General features: G+C 28.8%; 1 protein-coding gene across 3 annotated transcripts in view; it reads right to left on the reverse strand.

The window, feature by feature from the left end:
• The window catches only part of LOC116774518 (prothoracicostatic peptides), a 32,720-nt gene extending 15,598 nt beyond the window's left edge, over nucleotides 1-17,122 (reverse strand). For all 3 annotated transcript variants that reach the window (XR_009753241.1, XM_061524933.1, XM_061524932.1), the window contains exon 1: nucleotides 17,058-17,122. The gene's annotated coding sequence lies outside the window, so the exon portion shown is untranslated. The remainder of the gene's footprint in view (nucleotides 1-17,057) is intronic.
• Between the last annotated feature and the right edge of the window lie 654 nt (nucleotides 17,123-17,776).

The following is a 17,776-nucleotide window of genomic DNA, read 5'->3' on the forward strand; positions in this document are numbered from 1 at the left end:
AAGCCACACAGTGATCACACAATACACATGTTTAAACATCGTCTGTGTTTATATCACATTTGTAATTAAAATAACTCGAATAAAATGAAATTCTGAAACGATTAAGAGATAATATCCTACATGTTTTTAATTTTCGAACGTTTTTTTTTTGTTCTGTATAGAATTTATCATCTGTATAATGTAATACATTCATTAGATTAAATGGAAATACACTATAGTTTTCAATTCATTTATGTTTATTCTAATGGACAATAAAACGAATGAACCAAAAAAGTTCAGTAAACTGCCAACAAATGCTGGATATTGAACAATATGTTTTATTAAAAAGAGGTTTTATTTGCCTATATATTTTTAAATAGTCTTTTTTTATTCTATAACTGAATATCAGCGCGATATTCATCACGTACCGACGCTTGCATAACATATTTAAATTCGAATAAAGGTTCCTTTTTTTGTTTATTAGAACACGTGTTATGATGCAGTATAAAAAAAATATTATTTTCATAAAATGATATCTGGATCTTTTTGTTTTTATTAACAAAATTTTACTGGATTATGATACCACACATATACATTTAGAATAAAGATAATGCGAACGAAGATTCCAGTTGTTAGAAAGGTTATAGGAACTGTTTGTCATGTCATTAATAAACTAATACACGTTTAATCGAATTAAAAATATTCTAGATTTTACGTATGTACAATAATTTAATGAGTTATAAATTCCAAGAGAATAACATTTAAATATATTATCAGAATACATTTTGTAAGAATGATTTTAATTGGATTCGTCTCTTGAAAAAAATAAACGCTTTTGCTTACCAAAATTCCTTTGGAATCGTATTAAATGAATTGAATTAGAGCTCTTTTTAATTGTAACCCTGAGAAGGTGGCATGGAATGGTTTGAGATCAGTAGTTTTCTTTTTCTATTATTGGAAAACTGTACTATTACTATTACATTTTGAAGTCAAATTATATTGGAAGAAAAGTTGCAGGGTGTTACTAGTATAGATAATTAAACCGTTATGTCGAATGTTTCATGCTTGGACTGGTGAAAGACAGTATAGCCTCGTTCAGGAAACATGTGCAAAATAAAAAGTATCATAGCCCAACTCATTAAATACTTCTAGTACGGAACTTCCAATATTTTAGGACCGAAACATATTTATATTAGTATTGAAAATTTAAAAAATCTTTGTAGAAATTTGTAGCTGTCATCACAAACAAAATTATGTCGCTGTAAAGTAGCCGAAGCATCGGGAGTGTGTTGTTGAACTAATAAAAAAAGCGTAACATTCGAAAATATTAGTTTTATTTGAATGAAAACTCGCAAAAGTTACTAATGATCATGTTAAATCAATAGTTTTATTAAAATGAAAATGATCTAAAAACGTTATTAATATAATCATAATTTATAATTACTTCATCTATATATGCAAAATCAATTTCACAGTAGTTCTAACACAATCTATGCTGTCATTCTTAGGGACAGGACCCTTCACTATTATGGCAGTTTGATAGGAATAATCGAACCAGTCTTAGATTAGTAATTGATAAAGAGGATTTACAAACAGGATTAATTGAGCTCTCAAGACAATTTAATGTGAGACATAACCTTTTAATAGCTATCAATTTAACGACAAGTTGTATATGCCTTTATATAATACGTCTTAAAATTTAATAAAATATTTACGACACATTAAATACTTGAATTGGATGATAATTTGTTTCAAAAATATAACACTCGTTTTCAAATGAAATTTAAAAAAACGTGTAGAAATTTCATTCATAGACACGGATAGGATTTAAAACTTTTTTTTTTCTTCTTGAGTTTTGTGCCAGTATTAATTTTTATTTTTCTTCTACTCATCTGCAAACACGAAGGTTTCAATATATTCATCCAGCAATGTTTACATATATTTCACGAATGTGATGACATCATTTTGCTATTCACTTTTATATTATACTCGCCACCATCACAACCATAAAACCTGTCGTTAAAAGATTATAGATTATACTCTACTCTAAAGATAATATTAGTAAATCGATTAAAAATATACACATATATTGTATAATTCTCAGGATTTACGCCAATTTTATTTTACAATAAATTTTCGGTTTAGTAATTTAGTATTTCACTAGTTTCAGAACAATAATAAAAATCTTTAATAGAAATCCAAGTTTTTTTAGCAAATGTAATATTAAAATAGATTTTTTTTTTGTAAAACTCAACGTTATAAGAATATGTTTATGAATGACAGTAGGAAGCAACATCTGTTTCAGAGAAAGGCCATAGTTAACTATACCTGTGACATTAATAAGTTCAACGAAAGTAATTTGTATCATTAATTGAGAGCAATTTCTGTACTGAAAACCAGGAAATAAATTATTGGATAAGTGCACCAAATATTCAAAAGTAAATGATTATTACATATTTTGAGCAGCTAGGATACCTCCGCCACACAACCCCCTGGTGTGTCTTTCAACTAAATAAGTGTTTCACTTAATTAAACGTGTCATTATCGATTAAGAGACCTTTATAGAGGTTTAAAATTAAAATACATTTTTAGTATCCTATATAAATAGTTGACCTATCTAGTTAAAGATAGCACGCTTAATAGTGACGTGAGGTCGCCGTCACGGAAATCGATGGCTATCAGATATTCATGAGAATTGATTCTCAATGACCATGAAAGTTTCTTAGAAATTTTGTCATTTTAAAGTAAACTATTTTACGACGGCGGAAATTTAAATTTTATTTTAAAAACATATTCATATATATATCGAAAGTTGTCACAGACTTATCGACGTACAGAAACTTAGTTCAATATAAAACGTGACAAGTTTGTATAATAGTGTCGATCTAGAAGCTTCTGTTTATAATAAATTATTAAAAACAAAATGGCGATGGATGATAAAACTCGGAGGAACCAGTCAGAACTTTTGACATGAAAAAAATTACGCTCTCGTAAACAGGCGCGATGAGTGTGTTTAATCTGTAAAATAAACAGTTGCATCTTAATCTCAAACGATTCCGTGTTCCCTATCTCATAACTCGTGATAGATACACGCTTTATTTTGTTTCACGCCATTTTCACAATAAAGAATAACCTGCTTTGAATTTACGACATTTTGGTTATTATTTTCTATAATGAAATTGACACAAACTTTGAAAACGAATTTCAGTAATTTCCAAACATCAATTTAAAACGAGACAATACAAACAAAGACAACGTCAGATTTAACTTTATATTGAGGTATATTCAGCTGAATGTATAAGGAATCGATATTTAGGGGTGTCGTTTAAATTAAAACCGGTCTTAATCCTGAACAACGAGTACATGCTCTCGTGAGAGATTATATGTTTGTAGAAGATTACCGATTCAGTTTCTATGAAGGGAGGAATAATTACATAATATAATTACGATACATTCCGTTAATTTGTAATGGAAATTATATACTAGTTGCTTCAAGCGTTTTTGTACGTAACCTTAAGGTTTCTCGTATTTTAGATAAATGTGTGTCGTTTACTTGTTATGTAGTTTCATCATCTATACTAGCCCTTAATCGCGACTCCGTCACTTCTGTTTGATATATTAAAATTGTCTTTTATACGTGAAAAATGGAGTGCTGTAAAAAGTTGTATGTTAAAGCATTAACAACTACATATACTATATAAATAAAGAAGACTTTTTGTAGAAAAAACTTGTTCATTTAATTTAAATCAATCCAATACTTTTGCCCTGACCCGCGTGCTATTGTTGACACATGTATGACATTTTATGTGTATGCATACGTAACTAAGAGAATTTTGTAAGTAAACTTATTTAGGGTATATTTCCATTATGATATCAATTAAATTCTTAGAATTGCTTATTCAATTCTAGTAGATTTTAATTGTTTTATAATTGCCTTTGTAATCATCCCATTGAGAACCTAAAACGATAATTACTAAATCCTACAATAATAATTTGTCTTTTTTATTAAGCTTTAATGTAATTTATCCGCCATATTTAAATGTCTTAATGTTGCCATTTGCCAAATCACATTTCCTGTTCAATTTGAGAAATTGTAATATTAAAATTTTTATTTTTTTCTTATTTCTTCATCGGTAGCAAAAATAATTAGGTAATTTGAAAATTTTTGATATACTATAGTAACAAAAAAAAATTTGAACCGTATGAACTAAAATGTACTATTTGTAATTAATACAAACTTAATAAAAAAATCAATAACATCACAAAATCATAATGAGAGTTTTTATGGAAGCAAACTTTTTGTCATGAACCCTAAAATTAATTGTATAATCAACTTAGCAATTTTCATTTAATATTATTATTACAGGCAACACTCTCTATTCGCTATGTAGTCATTCATTTATTTTTATGCTGAAATTATGCTTAGCAATTTTTTTATTGTATCACTATAAATATAAGACAGCGTTCCCAAAAGTTTTATTGCCTAAATTGTCTAATGCCTATTGACGTTATGGCGAAGGACTATATATATATATATACCTTGCTATTATTTTAAACCTCGCACTTCCCCAAGTTATAATTATAAAGACTATTCCCTTAACCCTCAATAACGTAGATATTTGAATATGACCCATTCCAATTTACATACTACCAAGAAATTTGTTTAATATAATACAACCTACATAACTGTATATAATATAACGAAATGTTAAATATTTATTAAAATATTTTTTGTTATTAGAAATGCGAAAGTTTTTTAAGAGTGTATGGAAGGTTGTTACTCTTTTACGTAAAAGTTACTAAAGTTTTGGATGAAACCTAACAGTATTGCGGATTGAACATTAGATTCAGACAAATACTATAATTTAACCCGAAATTCTGTGTAATTTCAGTGGTATCATGACGTGACAGTTGCATTGTGTGTGAAGTCATGTGACCCACACTATAGACATCGCTACCGGTCGATTAGCACATGTTGTTTAATGTTATGATACGTTTCTACTGAAAATAATTCCAAATCCTCTGCAGACGAAATCTCAGACGAAACCTTGTATGTTTGTGTATGTGTATATTTTAATTATTTTTGTAGCAACTTAAATCGTATACAAAAAATCTTTATTTATATTGTAAGTAACTGATTTCGTTACAGACAAGCATATTAAATCAATATCTAAAAAGTGTATACTTTGAAAATAAAATCTTTATCATAAGTTGTTTTTAAAGAACACATTATTTTTTTATAACACGGTATTTCGATGATTAACTGGACTATTCGTATTTTAATAGCACAGCTTATATATTATTATACAGCACAGCTTATATCTTAAAAGTAAAAATATAAGCAATGAGAATTCAGTTTCGAAAACAATAAGTGATGTTTTAATTAATTAATGATAAAAAAAAAAATACAATACCCTATTGATAAACAACGCCATTATAGCGGCTTGTCAGCTGTCAGATGAGAGTGTCCGCCATCGGACGAGAGTTGTGTCACATTCAGCTTTGTAATCTTTGTATAAATTAATGGCCATTTTCTTCGCTTGCTGATGTTTTGATTATTTTATTAAATGCATATTTTATAATTTTTTTGTTTATATATGGAAATAGAATTTAGTATATAAAAAATATGTTTTTTGTCATTTATACATATATTGTTTTATTTGAATTACTGTTATTACGTGTAAATCTATATAGATTTATTATATTAGTTTTTAACTTGTTTTTTTTTAGTTAGTTCCTGTACACTATTTTCTTTTATCTAAATACCAGATAATAAGTTTTTTTTGTTTCAATATTTTTAGTGTATATAACATTTGATAATAAAATTCAAACTTTTGTTTAATAGAGAGTGCTAAATCATCAGCTATATGTTCTTATTACAATTATTTCATTTTATTCATCCTTTATTTTAATCAAGTGTTGCAAACTTTAGTATATGGGTATTTTTTATACCTCATCCAGTGCTTTAGAAAACTTATCACGACGCGAATGAACCGTCAGATCTTGAGGAAACATGATTAGTTTCAGGACAATCATAATTTTTGTTGCTTTCGTTTGCTAAAGAGTAAATCCTTTAACGTAACATTTACAAATGTCCGTTGAAAACATGCATCGATAGACCATTTTCCGTTTTGTTCATCTAAAAATCGACAAGTATCAACATTATTGTCACAGAAAAAAAGCGGTGATAATGAAATAATAATAAGAGTCGATATTATTTAACACGTAAGGTTCAATCAAATCTATAAAAAAATATGATTTATAACTTGACTTCACAAAGGTTAAATGTTGTGTGTTTTTAATATGATAAATTCAGCTTATATAAAAGTTATGTAATTCTCTCGTTACAATCTTTAGATAAACATAAATCGTCCAAACGTAACAAAGTTTTCTCAACGTCATTACTTTAATAATAAAAAAAAAAAAACTAAATTGCATCAGGGATTAAAAGCAGTAAAAAGTTACGTCATAACATTTAATGTGAACGATTCATAACGAAATAATACAAAACATGACAGAGTTAATAAAACCTTTGTGGAATAACAACCGCACTTTGAGAGTAATGAGAAAAGTTGTCGCTGTCAGTGAGACCGCGCCTTTCGTTCAGTGTTTATTCAACTCTCATCTTACTCTACTTTGGAACTATTGAAGCGGAATTGTTTATGGGCCTCCTGTAGTTGTGTCAGCTGATACAAGTTACTAGAGAAATATCACGCCGTAAAACAGAAAACAATTAATTAGTCATTAATTGTAAGTTTAATGTATAACATATTTTAAATAATCTCAAAGTCCGCTCCAAATGAAACATAGTATCAAAGCGAGCAATCATAACGTGGGGATGAGAGTAAAAAAATGTAACTTTCAAAGCGAAATGGACCTGAGTTTGCGGTCGTGAGTCCACAGGCGCAGACATATTTTTATATTTTTACTTGAAACCTGGTAATGAGAGGCTAATGAGCTCGAGATGAGATTCTTACCTAATATTACCTCTATCTTGAACTGCCCCGGATATTTTTACCGGAGTATTTTTCCCTAATGACCTCACTCGGTTTTTGATATTTATATATAATTAACCGACTTCAAACAGGGAGGTTCAGAATACGTGGTTATTTTAAAGTTTGTTTACGCATAGTTCTGATATTCATTTAATAATTTTTCTTTCATTGTATAGTATAGTCTTTCTGATTATTTACATTAATAATCCACAAAAACATCACATACTAACATTTTAGTGAACATTATGGTCTATTGGACATTTGGGCTATTGTTTAATTTCTTAGTGGAAATTAGGACTTTTTTAACTCATTGATTATTAGGCGTAATAACCAAATACATTTAATAAGAAGATATAAATTACTTGTTTCCTGCTCAAAGTTAAATGTGACATTTAAACTAGTGTGACGCGTAGTTAACGAGTAGTGAAGCGTGGATAGAAGCTGATCACATCCTCGCGACATAGTTTATTATCTAACGCTGTTTGAGTTTGTGCTCTCAAAGACTGAGCCTTCATTACTGAAGATTAAAGCGCTGGCTGAGAGACAAAGTCTGACAAAAAGTCGACATCATCCGCGTTAAGTTCTTCAGTTCCGACATTAGTTGATATTCGGTAGAATTGTTTCATATTTCGTATTTTTAAAGATAAAAAGAATATTTTTTACATAACATTAATTAAAACACTTGGAATTGGTCTTTCCTGTTTTGTGTGCACTGCTCTCGTTTCTAAGATTTTCTATCCGACCTCAATGATCTCTCTAAAATACATTTTCTAACTTAAGTACATTGAGAGCCTTATTTCTAATAAAGTGGAGATAAGTCCAAAATACCATTCGTAAGCTGAGCTATCGTTTTTAATTCAATGTTTATTACAATTAAATAGCTTTTGGCAATCCTTTTAAAGTGTGTTTTAAAAGTTGTTGTTATACATTTTTCATATGGAAAACTAAATTTTTAGTTATTAGTTATTATATATATATTAGTGTCTTTTTAAACAGTTTCATATATCATATTAGTGGAATACTGTTCCCGTGTGTGTCTTTAAAGCCTACACATATTATTGAATAGGTTTGAAAAATATATTATTCTGATAGTTAAAATACTGGAAAACTGACCCAAACTCCAGTCGAAGTCGCGTACGAAGTTTTGTATCGTTACAACGTTACATGAAAGAGGAAAAATCATCTGAGTCTCATGAAGCGGAAAATGGTTAGAAGAGGAATGTTAATATTTGGTGAGGAATTGTTTGCTCTCTTAATTTTTCAATTTGTGAAAATTTCGGTTACACGAGTCACATGTTGACTCGCAAAATATAATTTGATATTTAATTTGTGATATCAACGACCTTCCAACTGCCGTATGACAGAAAATGTTAGCTGTTTATGACTACGTATATAGATATAGTTCGATAATATTTAAGTTTAATTTTAATTTATTTCTATAGATAGTTGTTATAGTTATTTCTATAGATTTTAATATATTTCTATAGATGTAATATAGATGAATGAAATCATCCGACCCCGTGCTGCGACCCGAATTAATCAATCAAATAATAAAACACCCTAAAATAATAAACAGAAAAATAAAAATGAAAACTTATTTAAATCGAAACTTGCTTATAAAAACTGGGGCGGAGTTTTAGAAGTTTGTCTCAAAAATTTTCAAACCGGTCGACTTCAATCACGCTGATAATCTTAAATCGAATCAAGACAAAAATTCGCAAAATCTTATTTAACTTGCTCGAAAGTTTCCATTCTGAATATTAATTATACTTCGGATATTGATGGTCATTTAGATTCTCTGGGATATTAGATGAAACCCGACAGAATATCGGGAATTCAGCTCCGACGAACTCTCTATTAAGAAAAGTAAGCAGTTTTCAAACGCATAGAATGTTATTAATCGATAATTTAATATTTATGTATTATGTATTCATAAAGATATATACAAAAACGAGAAACATTTTTGTTAGTGAGTAATATTTTGAGATGAATCGAGTGTCAGTTTCTGGCACAATAATATACGTAGATCGCTTCCATGCATATCTTTTCATGCATGTTCTCACATGTTCATTCGAGAGTCATTCAAAAAACAATTATTGTTGAATGTGCGCGCTACAGTTGATTCAGTAGGTCAGGATTGCTGGCATACAGCCAGACTTGTGGCATATTATGAAACTTATGTTTGGATCACTCATGAGATGCTTTTTGAGCTATTTCAAAATTAGTACTTCGGAAGTGATTCTATCAAAACGACTTGCACACACGTGAGAAGTTTATATTCAGTAATATATAACTTTTTACATTGATTTTGTTTCAAAAAAATACACTAAGTAGCCAAATGCCAAGCCAAGCCAAGCCAAGAATCTTTTGACCCTTATTTCAACTGTTATAATTTTATGAATTTTATTTCGGAATAATTTAACAAATGGCGGTATTAATTCTTCAATAAGAAATACATGTATATTAAATTGAATATTTTTTTAAATAATGCGATACTAAGCTAGTTTATTATGTCTATCCTAAAGATATATTGTAGATAATATTTTTTCCTGCCTTTATCGTGATATTGTTAATTATATGACGGCCGTACCTAACATATCAAACTCAGCACACAACTATCACAATTAGTTAAATTTTCAATTCGTCAAAGTTCAACTTTAAGTTGGAAAAATGTACAGTTTACCCACAAATACACATTTATAAACAGAGCATAGGCTCTGTTTTCCTTTCCAGGAAGATATAAAAATGTTACTACCGGACTTATAAACAAATATTTATGTCTAATAAGTTAATTTGTATGAGAAAATGTATTAAGGGTTATAAATATATAGAATAAGAGCGTTTGAATGAAAGATGTCTTGTTTAGTTTATTCACAAACATTATTTTATCTTTTATTATGAAAATATTCTTTGTTCTTTTTCAAAATATAAATTTTATATACTACCTACAATGAGATTATTTTTTTTTTCGTTTAATAATGCTCACACACAAAGAAAGCCTTGATTAAAGAATGATGTTTTACTCAAGAATATATACACGGTGAAATATAAATAATATGTTATATATTAAACAAGAAATTCAGACTATTCGCCGCCATTAGTGTTAAAAACGCGCTATCTGTTCCCAAGGACTATAACTGTCGACTATGAATAGTATCAAATCTGTTGAGATTTAAAAGAAATTTACATAATCTCCAGCGCGAGCTTTCGTTGGCAGTTGAAGAATATCTTTTATGAAATTGCAAGTGAATCCTGTGAATAAAAGTTGTATGCGCTTTAAATTTTATGGAATGGAAAAACCTTAACACCGTGAAGGTGACCACAAGCATTACTTACGTTTATAGCGACCGTGCATCAATGACGTAATGACATCACAAATGAAATAAATAAGGATCTTATTGGCTGAAATTGTTCCAGTAATCTGATCTAGTGGTCGTTGGACACGTACATTGTTTGCATTACATTGCTGATTGTACCGAAGGCGCGTGTTTGTAACCCACGCATCGCTAAACCGAACGTGAAATGTATGCGTGCACTCGGATTAGCACATGTAAACATTGTACACACAAGTATCAAGATAAATCCAAAATTGTGTACATAAATTGTCAAATGAGTTATATAAACGAAATTAACTTAATTTAACTGATTCATTCCATCGCACCGTGGAGACGGACGACCGTCGGGCGCAAATTAAAAAAAAAAAAAATTCAATCCTCGAAACTCATTTGCGAACACCCCATTAATCTTTTCAGATTATGATTATATTCTTGTGTTATATATAAATATAGCATCCGTCGATCGGAATGAAATATGTTATAACGATAAGTCGTTCTGTTTGTATGTAGAAACTTAATTGAATGTTTCTGTTTGCGACCAATATAAAATTAACATTAAAATAGATTGGGACCGTATCAATTAGAGCGTATTGAAAGGGGAAGTTTAACAATAATAATAAAAATCTACGAAGCAAATTAAATAAAACAATTGCTGGTAAAAGCCAAACGCCATAAAAGATACCTCGGTGTTATAAAATTTCAATAAAAACCGTCATATTCTTATTTCCATACAAATTATTCCGCCAGGTGCGTACGTATTACGGCAAATATAAAACCTATTTTCTATGTGCAAATCGTTTTGATTGTTATAATAGATGAGGTGGCGAGTCGTAACGAAGGTATTTATTGATAAAATTTGGACCAGATATAAATACGTACTTAGTTTTTGATATTTCTGATCAAACTAATTGCAGCCCGGCTTCATTACTAATTACTAAATTTCCTACGCTCTGTCATTTATATAAAGTATAAAATATTTGTAGAATATAAGTTGAGTAAATTAAATTTCATATTATGTCTATTCACTAGTTATAAATAACTTAAAACTGTAATTTATGAGGTAAGGTAAGGTACCCGAAATCTGAGATGATTTAAACCTCGGTATGTCAGCGTGTACGTTATTAGTTTACCAGATATTGCTTATGCATTGAGACTAAATATATATTTTTTTAATTTTATTCAAGGCATCTTTTTACAAAAAATAATCTATATTTTGTAAAATCATTCTTAATTCACACGTAGCATTAATCTCATCATCTGATCTTTGAATGAAATCTAGTTAATTCCTATCAATAAAACATTATTAGTATTAAACAAGTAATATATTATGTTATGGCATTATGGAGATGGCCATAAAGTTAGTTAATAGTTCTAAAAACTTACATAAGCATGTACTTTGTAAACGTCAAAGGCTTCTCTACTGTCTTATTTCTGTGCCCGTTGTCTAAGTAAATTTTATATGTGATTTTTCTGTATCTTCGTATAGGATTGTATCCAAAAATTTGTGACAAAACTATCATCGTTTAAACACGATAACAGCAAAGTGTTCGAGACAGTATTAAAATCAAAATCCGCTAAATTCGGCAAAAATGTTTATATTAAAATACATGCTATATATTTTTTATCGTATGATAATTTATGAATAATATTTCGTGTGCAAAAATACGTATATATTTATAATAGTTTTCAGCACGTGATACTTCTTTATGGAAATATACTGTTATTTAATATGTAATATTAAACCAAGGAACATATTAACATACTCTGACATACGCATGGTTTGAAGAAACGAATAAAATGGAATGTCTTTTTTTTAGACTTTCTGTAAAAACATAATTTTTTCTTCGTAAGTTTCCCCTTATTTTTGTTAATTTATCATGCAACACAAGATATCAAAACAAGAAAACAGTGAAGAGCAGGAATAAGTTTAATTTTTTACCCTATTTTCTAATTAATTCGCCTAAACCGACGTTTAAGAATTTTAAAAAGTTAACAATAAAGTTCGTTTGTAAATACTCCACTGTTATATATAATTTATATCTACATATAAGTGTCTAGATTGATTTATATACAGGGTGTTTAATGTGAATTTTCCTGGTTTCACTACAATCTTCAACAAGAGTTGTCATAGGATATCTGACTATAACAGGAACATATTTTTATTTTTATACACACAAAGCATCATTAGATTCAAATATAGAAACTGTATAAGCATTTCTTACAAGAGGTATCATTAATTTCATAAAACTCTTGTATCCATTTTCAATTACGACACTACAGATGATAATATGAAGAATTATTACTATGATTCACAAAATATAATAGAATATTATAAGGTACGTTGTATATGGAAAACTAGTTAATGTATTACGACCATAAATATTTTTCTATTGTGTAGTGTAATAACGCACACAGAATACTCCGACTCGATCAGATAGTAAAGGAGTATTCAGGAAATATTATTTTGTCTAACAAAATTAAATTTGGAATTGTCAGAATTAAAAAAAAATCAGTTTGAAGTTACAAAAAAGTATTTGCTTTAATAATTTTTACAGTTAATATTTATCAACTTTTTTTTTAATATACGGCCAGTGATAAAAATTGTGAACTATTACTTTTCGGTATTATATTTATATAAAACCTATTTGCTGATTAAAATGAAGATGTTCGGATGATGCATTATACTATTCTCTTTGTAGTGAAACGGGTCATTGAGAGCTTGACATCAATCATACAGATACTAAGCCAGTCTCTTGATACGTCCAAGGATTATATGGGTGTATAAAATATTACCAACATTGAATATATACAAAATAAGTCCAGTGTTAAGATCTCAACAGTATTATTCTGTGAATAGAGTTATAATTATAAACAATTTATTTACTTCTAACTATCTAGGGCCACTCCCCGCCGGATATTACGTAGCATTCCCTGACTATTGTCAAATTTTGTAAAGATTAAGCTATAATAACAACTCCGTTACTGTGTTTAAATGACAAGATTACTTCTGTTTTAGTTTAAACGACTCCAATTAATAATATCTAAGTGCGTTATAACAAAACTTACATAACAAGAGATCTGAAGGAAGAGAATTAAGAAGAGAGTAGAGTGTTAAGATATGAGAAAAAATATACATACGTTTTGCCATGATGCCATGAAAGTTTATATATAGATATTCATAAGAATCGCAGAGGATTATCCATGATGAAGTGTCGGCGAATATTAAAATGTAATATTCATTGGTAGTTGAATTTAAGCATTTTATTAAAATCCCGGAGCGAGGCTGGCAATGGCAATAAGAATTAGAGTCAAACTCGTTTAGCTGCTTCGAAACTCTAAGTAGTAATTTTTCATTACACTTGGGTTATATATTAAATAATTGGTATTAAATAATAATATATATATTTTTGACAACGATTCAAACTTTTATATAAATGAGTGATACTTATGTAACGTTTATTAATTGTGAATATTGAACAATAAAATCTATTTATTTTATCAGAAATATTCGTTGATATTACTGAACGGATATTAAATGACATTTCAAAGGCTCTTTTGACGGACGTTGTTTGTTCGTATATTGGAAATCTATGACGCAGCCTCCCGCTTTACAACCATGAGATGTGTTCAGTAAAAATTCTATTTTTTTTTTTTATATATATATGTGGTTTATATAAGTTGCAATAGTCATTATAAACAAAGCAAAAACCAACTAAATCGTTACGTTAGAGGTCTGTATTTTTATGAATGGATTTAAATTACTATCCGTGTTTTTTAAGCGCAAATTATTATTTTTTTGTTCGAGTAATCAAGAACATTTCTATCGAAAGTAAATAGATTTTTAAAATAAAGTTGCAATTAACGACTCAAGAGGAGATAACATCAAAGAATATATAGAGACATATTAATTTAGTGCATTCCTTTGTTCTTCTAATTTTAGAAATCAAACTGAAAATTTCGTCATAATTTAGAGGAGTCGACATTTTTTCCGTTTAGTGTTAAATAAGTTTTCCCAGTCATTAAAGTAACGGAGGGTGACGTCGACGGATTACTCAGATAATCGTGTTTAAGCAGATTTAACTACAATACAATGAACTATTGTTCAATTTTGTGATTTATCTCATCACAATAAGGATTACATTCCATTAACCCGATGGTATTGAACCGACGGTTTTTAATTAACACCATTTGTTACAGACTTATTGTTCTCAAGTGGTCTTGAAACTAGTTGAATTGAAAATATTTCCTTTATGTCGATTTACTAAAACATTTGAAAAATAAAAAGAGAGAGAGAGAAAGAGACAATACGTAACAACCTATTAGAATAATAATGTTGTTATAAAAAAATAAAAAATACAAATATATATGTATTTAAAAAAATATATATATTTTATAAAATATAACTTTATATAAAACATATGTGAATAAATTGACAAATTATACAAAATCAAATATCAATTTCAGTACAGACGTCAGTAAAGTGAACACTCTGTATAATAAGTCGGCGGCTTTCGTACGCTAACGTTTTACGTGATGTTTAGGGTTTAAATTTAACTGACTGCTAACTGTTGTAACATGAATATACGTTATTATTATAAAGTACAAATATATATTGCAATCAACATATTTACTATATATATGTACTATGTATTTTAAAAAGTACTTCTTTTAAGGCTTCAGTATCGATTCAACTCATACATATTAAAAACATAAAAGCCTACACTCAACATTCTACTACCTGTGTCAGCAGAGGCAGGTTATTTAAGACAAGGATCGTAGCTCGTAGACCTTTCGTAGATGTTTTGCTACGAAGTTATTGCTACGATATTTATAATAATATTGTTTAAAATAATAACAATTATATATTTAAAAATATTATAATATATTCTGTACAAATAATTTTTTTTATATAGTAAGAAAATATACGCTTCGTCTGTTCAGAGAGTTTGTTTATTGGAAACTAAATATTTGTATACGTATGTATTTAAATAAATCGTATGTATGTTTATTCCAACTTAACATTGATTGCATAAAAATGTTTAATAAAAAAAAAACACCTTTCTTAAGCATTAATTGCTACATACACTGGCACACGTGAAGCGTTTTATCGGGTAATGATAAGACGAAAATATCTTCCGTCATTTTAAAAAAAGGGCTGATAGTGTTTAACGTAGACTCGTATTTACTAAACATAGTTAAGAACGAGACAAGGAAACTGTCTTTCCAAGCCAATAATGATATCCAAGATACTTGCGTGTAAACATTTAAAATTTAATTTGCGCTGTTGTATTCAAAAAATATAGTGTTCTTAAAGAAACACTCGTCTAAATCAGTCAAACCGTTTCAGAGCTACGATGTCACAGACAGATACATAACAACTCAAACTTATAACAGATATAATTTGAGTCGGAGATTAAAAGTAATAAATGAAATGTCATCTTTTGGGAAATTAAGAAGAAAATAGTTATGAATTAACAATTTTATAACAGTTTAAGCCAGTCAAAACTAATATTATCGGATTTACTAAGCGCTTTTTATTATTGTGCTAACTACACCACGAGCTACGAGATGAGATCCCGGTTCTGATCCCGGGCCCGTTATCAGGGTCGCCGCAAAGTTACCGAAACATCGGGAGTATGAAGTTTTTAAAAATAATAATAAACGCGTAGTAAATTAGAAAATATTAGTTTTATTTAAATGAATACTCGCGAGAGTCTTAGATCTCATTCGTTTAAGACAGATTATGTTGCGGTTCAAATGTCAATTTCTTGTATCTTTTAAATTTAAAGGTAATGTTTTAACTGGATTACAACATCCACATTGTCTCCTATAATTTTAATTCTTAACGTTAGCAGTTCTTTGATAACGAGTTAACATAAAGAGACGGAAAATATAATTGTTAAGGATATTTATATGAGAAATATTATTTGGTTAAAAATAAATCATACTATATTTTTTTACACGAATAAAACTACTATATTAAAAAAAATTAAACCTTGAAATAATATAAATTGTTGAGATAAATTGGATGTATGTCTGTTTTTTATAAAAAAAAAACGTAAAATTTTTATTAAACTTATATACTTTATTCGAAAATATATAAGAATGAAACAACTGATTATCAAGTTATGTACAAATTATGAATACTTTAAGATTTTTACCGATTGATCCGATTTTAATGTAAGATCAATTATCAATTTCTTTTCAGTCAGTGACTGCTTTTGATATCTGTATTACAAAACGAATAAAAAAAAACTTCTTCTGGACACATAAAAACTCTTATTGTATTTCATCTGGATATATTATAGATAATTAAATTTCAGGTTTTTACAAAAAAAAAAAAAAATATTCATTGAAATATCTGACGAGTTAAACGGCTCTATGTAAAAATCTATAACTGTCAAAAAATTCAACAATTTTTTGAATTATAACGAACTTATAAGGCGCTAATTTAAGTCCAAATTGAATTTAATTTACGAGCTCAAAGTGAGAACCAGTGTATTGCTTAGGAGAATCCTAAAACATTCAGACTTTCAGTATTGTTTTAAAATGTTTATGTAAATATTAATAAATCATCTGTAGAAAAATATGTCTCAGAATGGACTCTGTCTAAAGAATTATTTTTCTTTAATATTATGTGTTCTAGCATATAAGTGTCTAATATAGAAATATATTGAATAGAAAAATAATCGAGAATCAAAAATGATTTATTTTATTCTATGAAATATTTTCGACCGTACTAACTTACCTTGTGAGCGTACGACGTAAACTTTGGAGAAATTTTGCGGTACGCCCTGGTCTCGATGCCTTGATGCTACTGAAGGCTTCTAGCCCGTGAGAGCCTTTTATACTCCTCCGTGGTTTGAGGGCGAGGGGTGGAGTCTGACAGCGCATGTCACCCCAAGCACCGCCCATTTTGCGAAGAAACCGCATGACGTCATTAGTGACATCATCAATTTTTTTTTAATGACCTTTGACAGTTTAAAAGTCGGAATTGAGGCACTTCAAACCGCTGGTCTGTAAGGAATATAACTTATGTTTTTTTTTACAATTCTCTATGAAACGTACTTGTCATTCAGATGACTATTCATAACTTAATAAACACAGAAAATTACTATCTTACGATATAATATATAAATATGAAACAAAAAAAATTGGCTTAAATTTTATCCGAAAGGCCGGAAACGCACTCTGGAGCCTTCAGGATCCACTTGTGTTCATGGGCATCGATGACCACTTACCATCAGGTGGCTAGCCTGCTCGTTTGCCTCCTATCATATAAAAAAAACTATATTTTTGTAACAATGAGTAATCTAAACTTGCCATAAAATTGAAATAAACTAGTGGTATCTTGAATAATAAAGTAGAATCGAAATTTTATTTAAATTATCTTTTTTCGTATATAGTGCGGAAATCTGATAATATGATAAACATATATTATATATAGTGTATCGTAAATAAAATCTA

This window comes from Danaus plexippus, chromosome 26 (genome assembly GCF_018135715.1).
Source record: "Danaus plexippus chromosome 26, MEX_DaPlex, whole genome shotgun sequence".
In the NCBI taxonomy this organism is placed as follows: Eukaryota; Metazoa; Arthropoda; class Insecta; order Lepidoptera; family Nymphalidae; genus Danaus; species Danaus plexippus.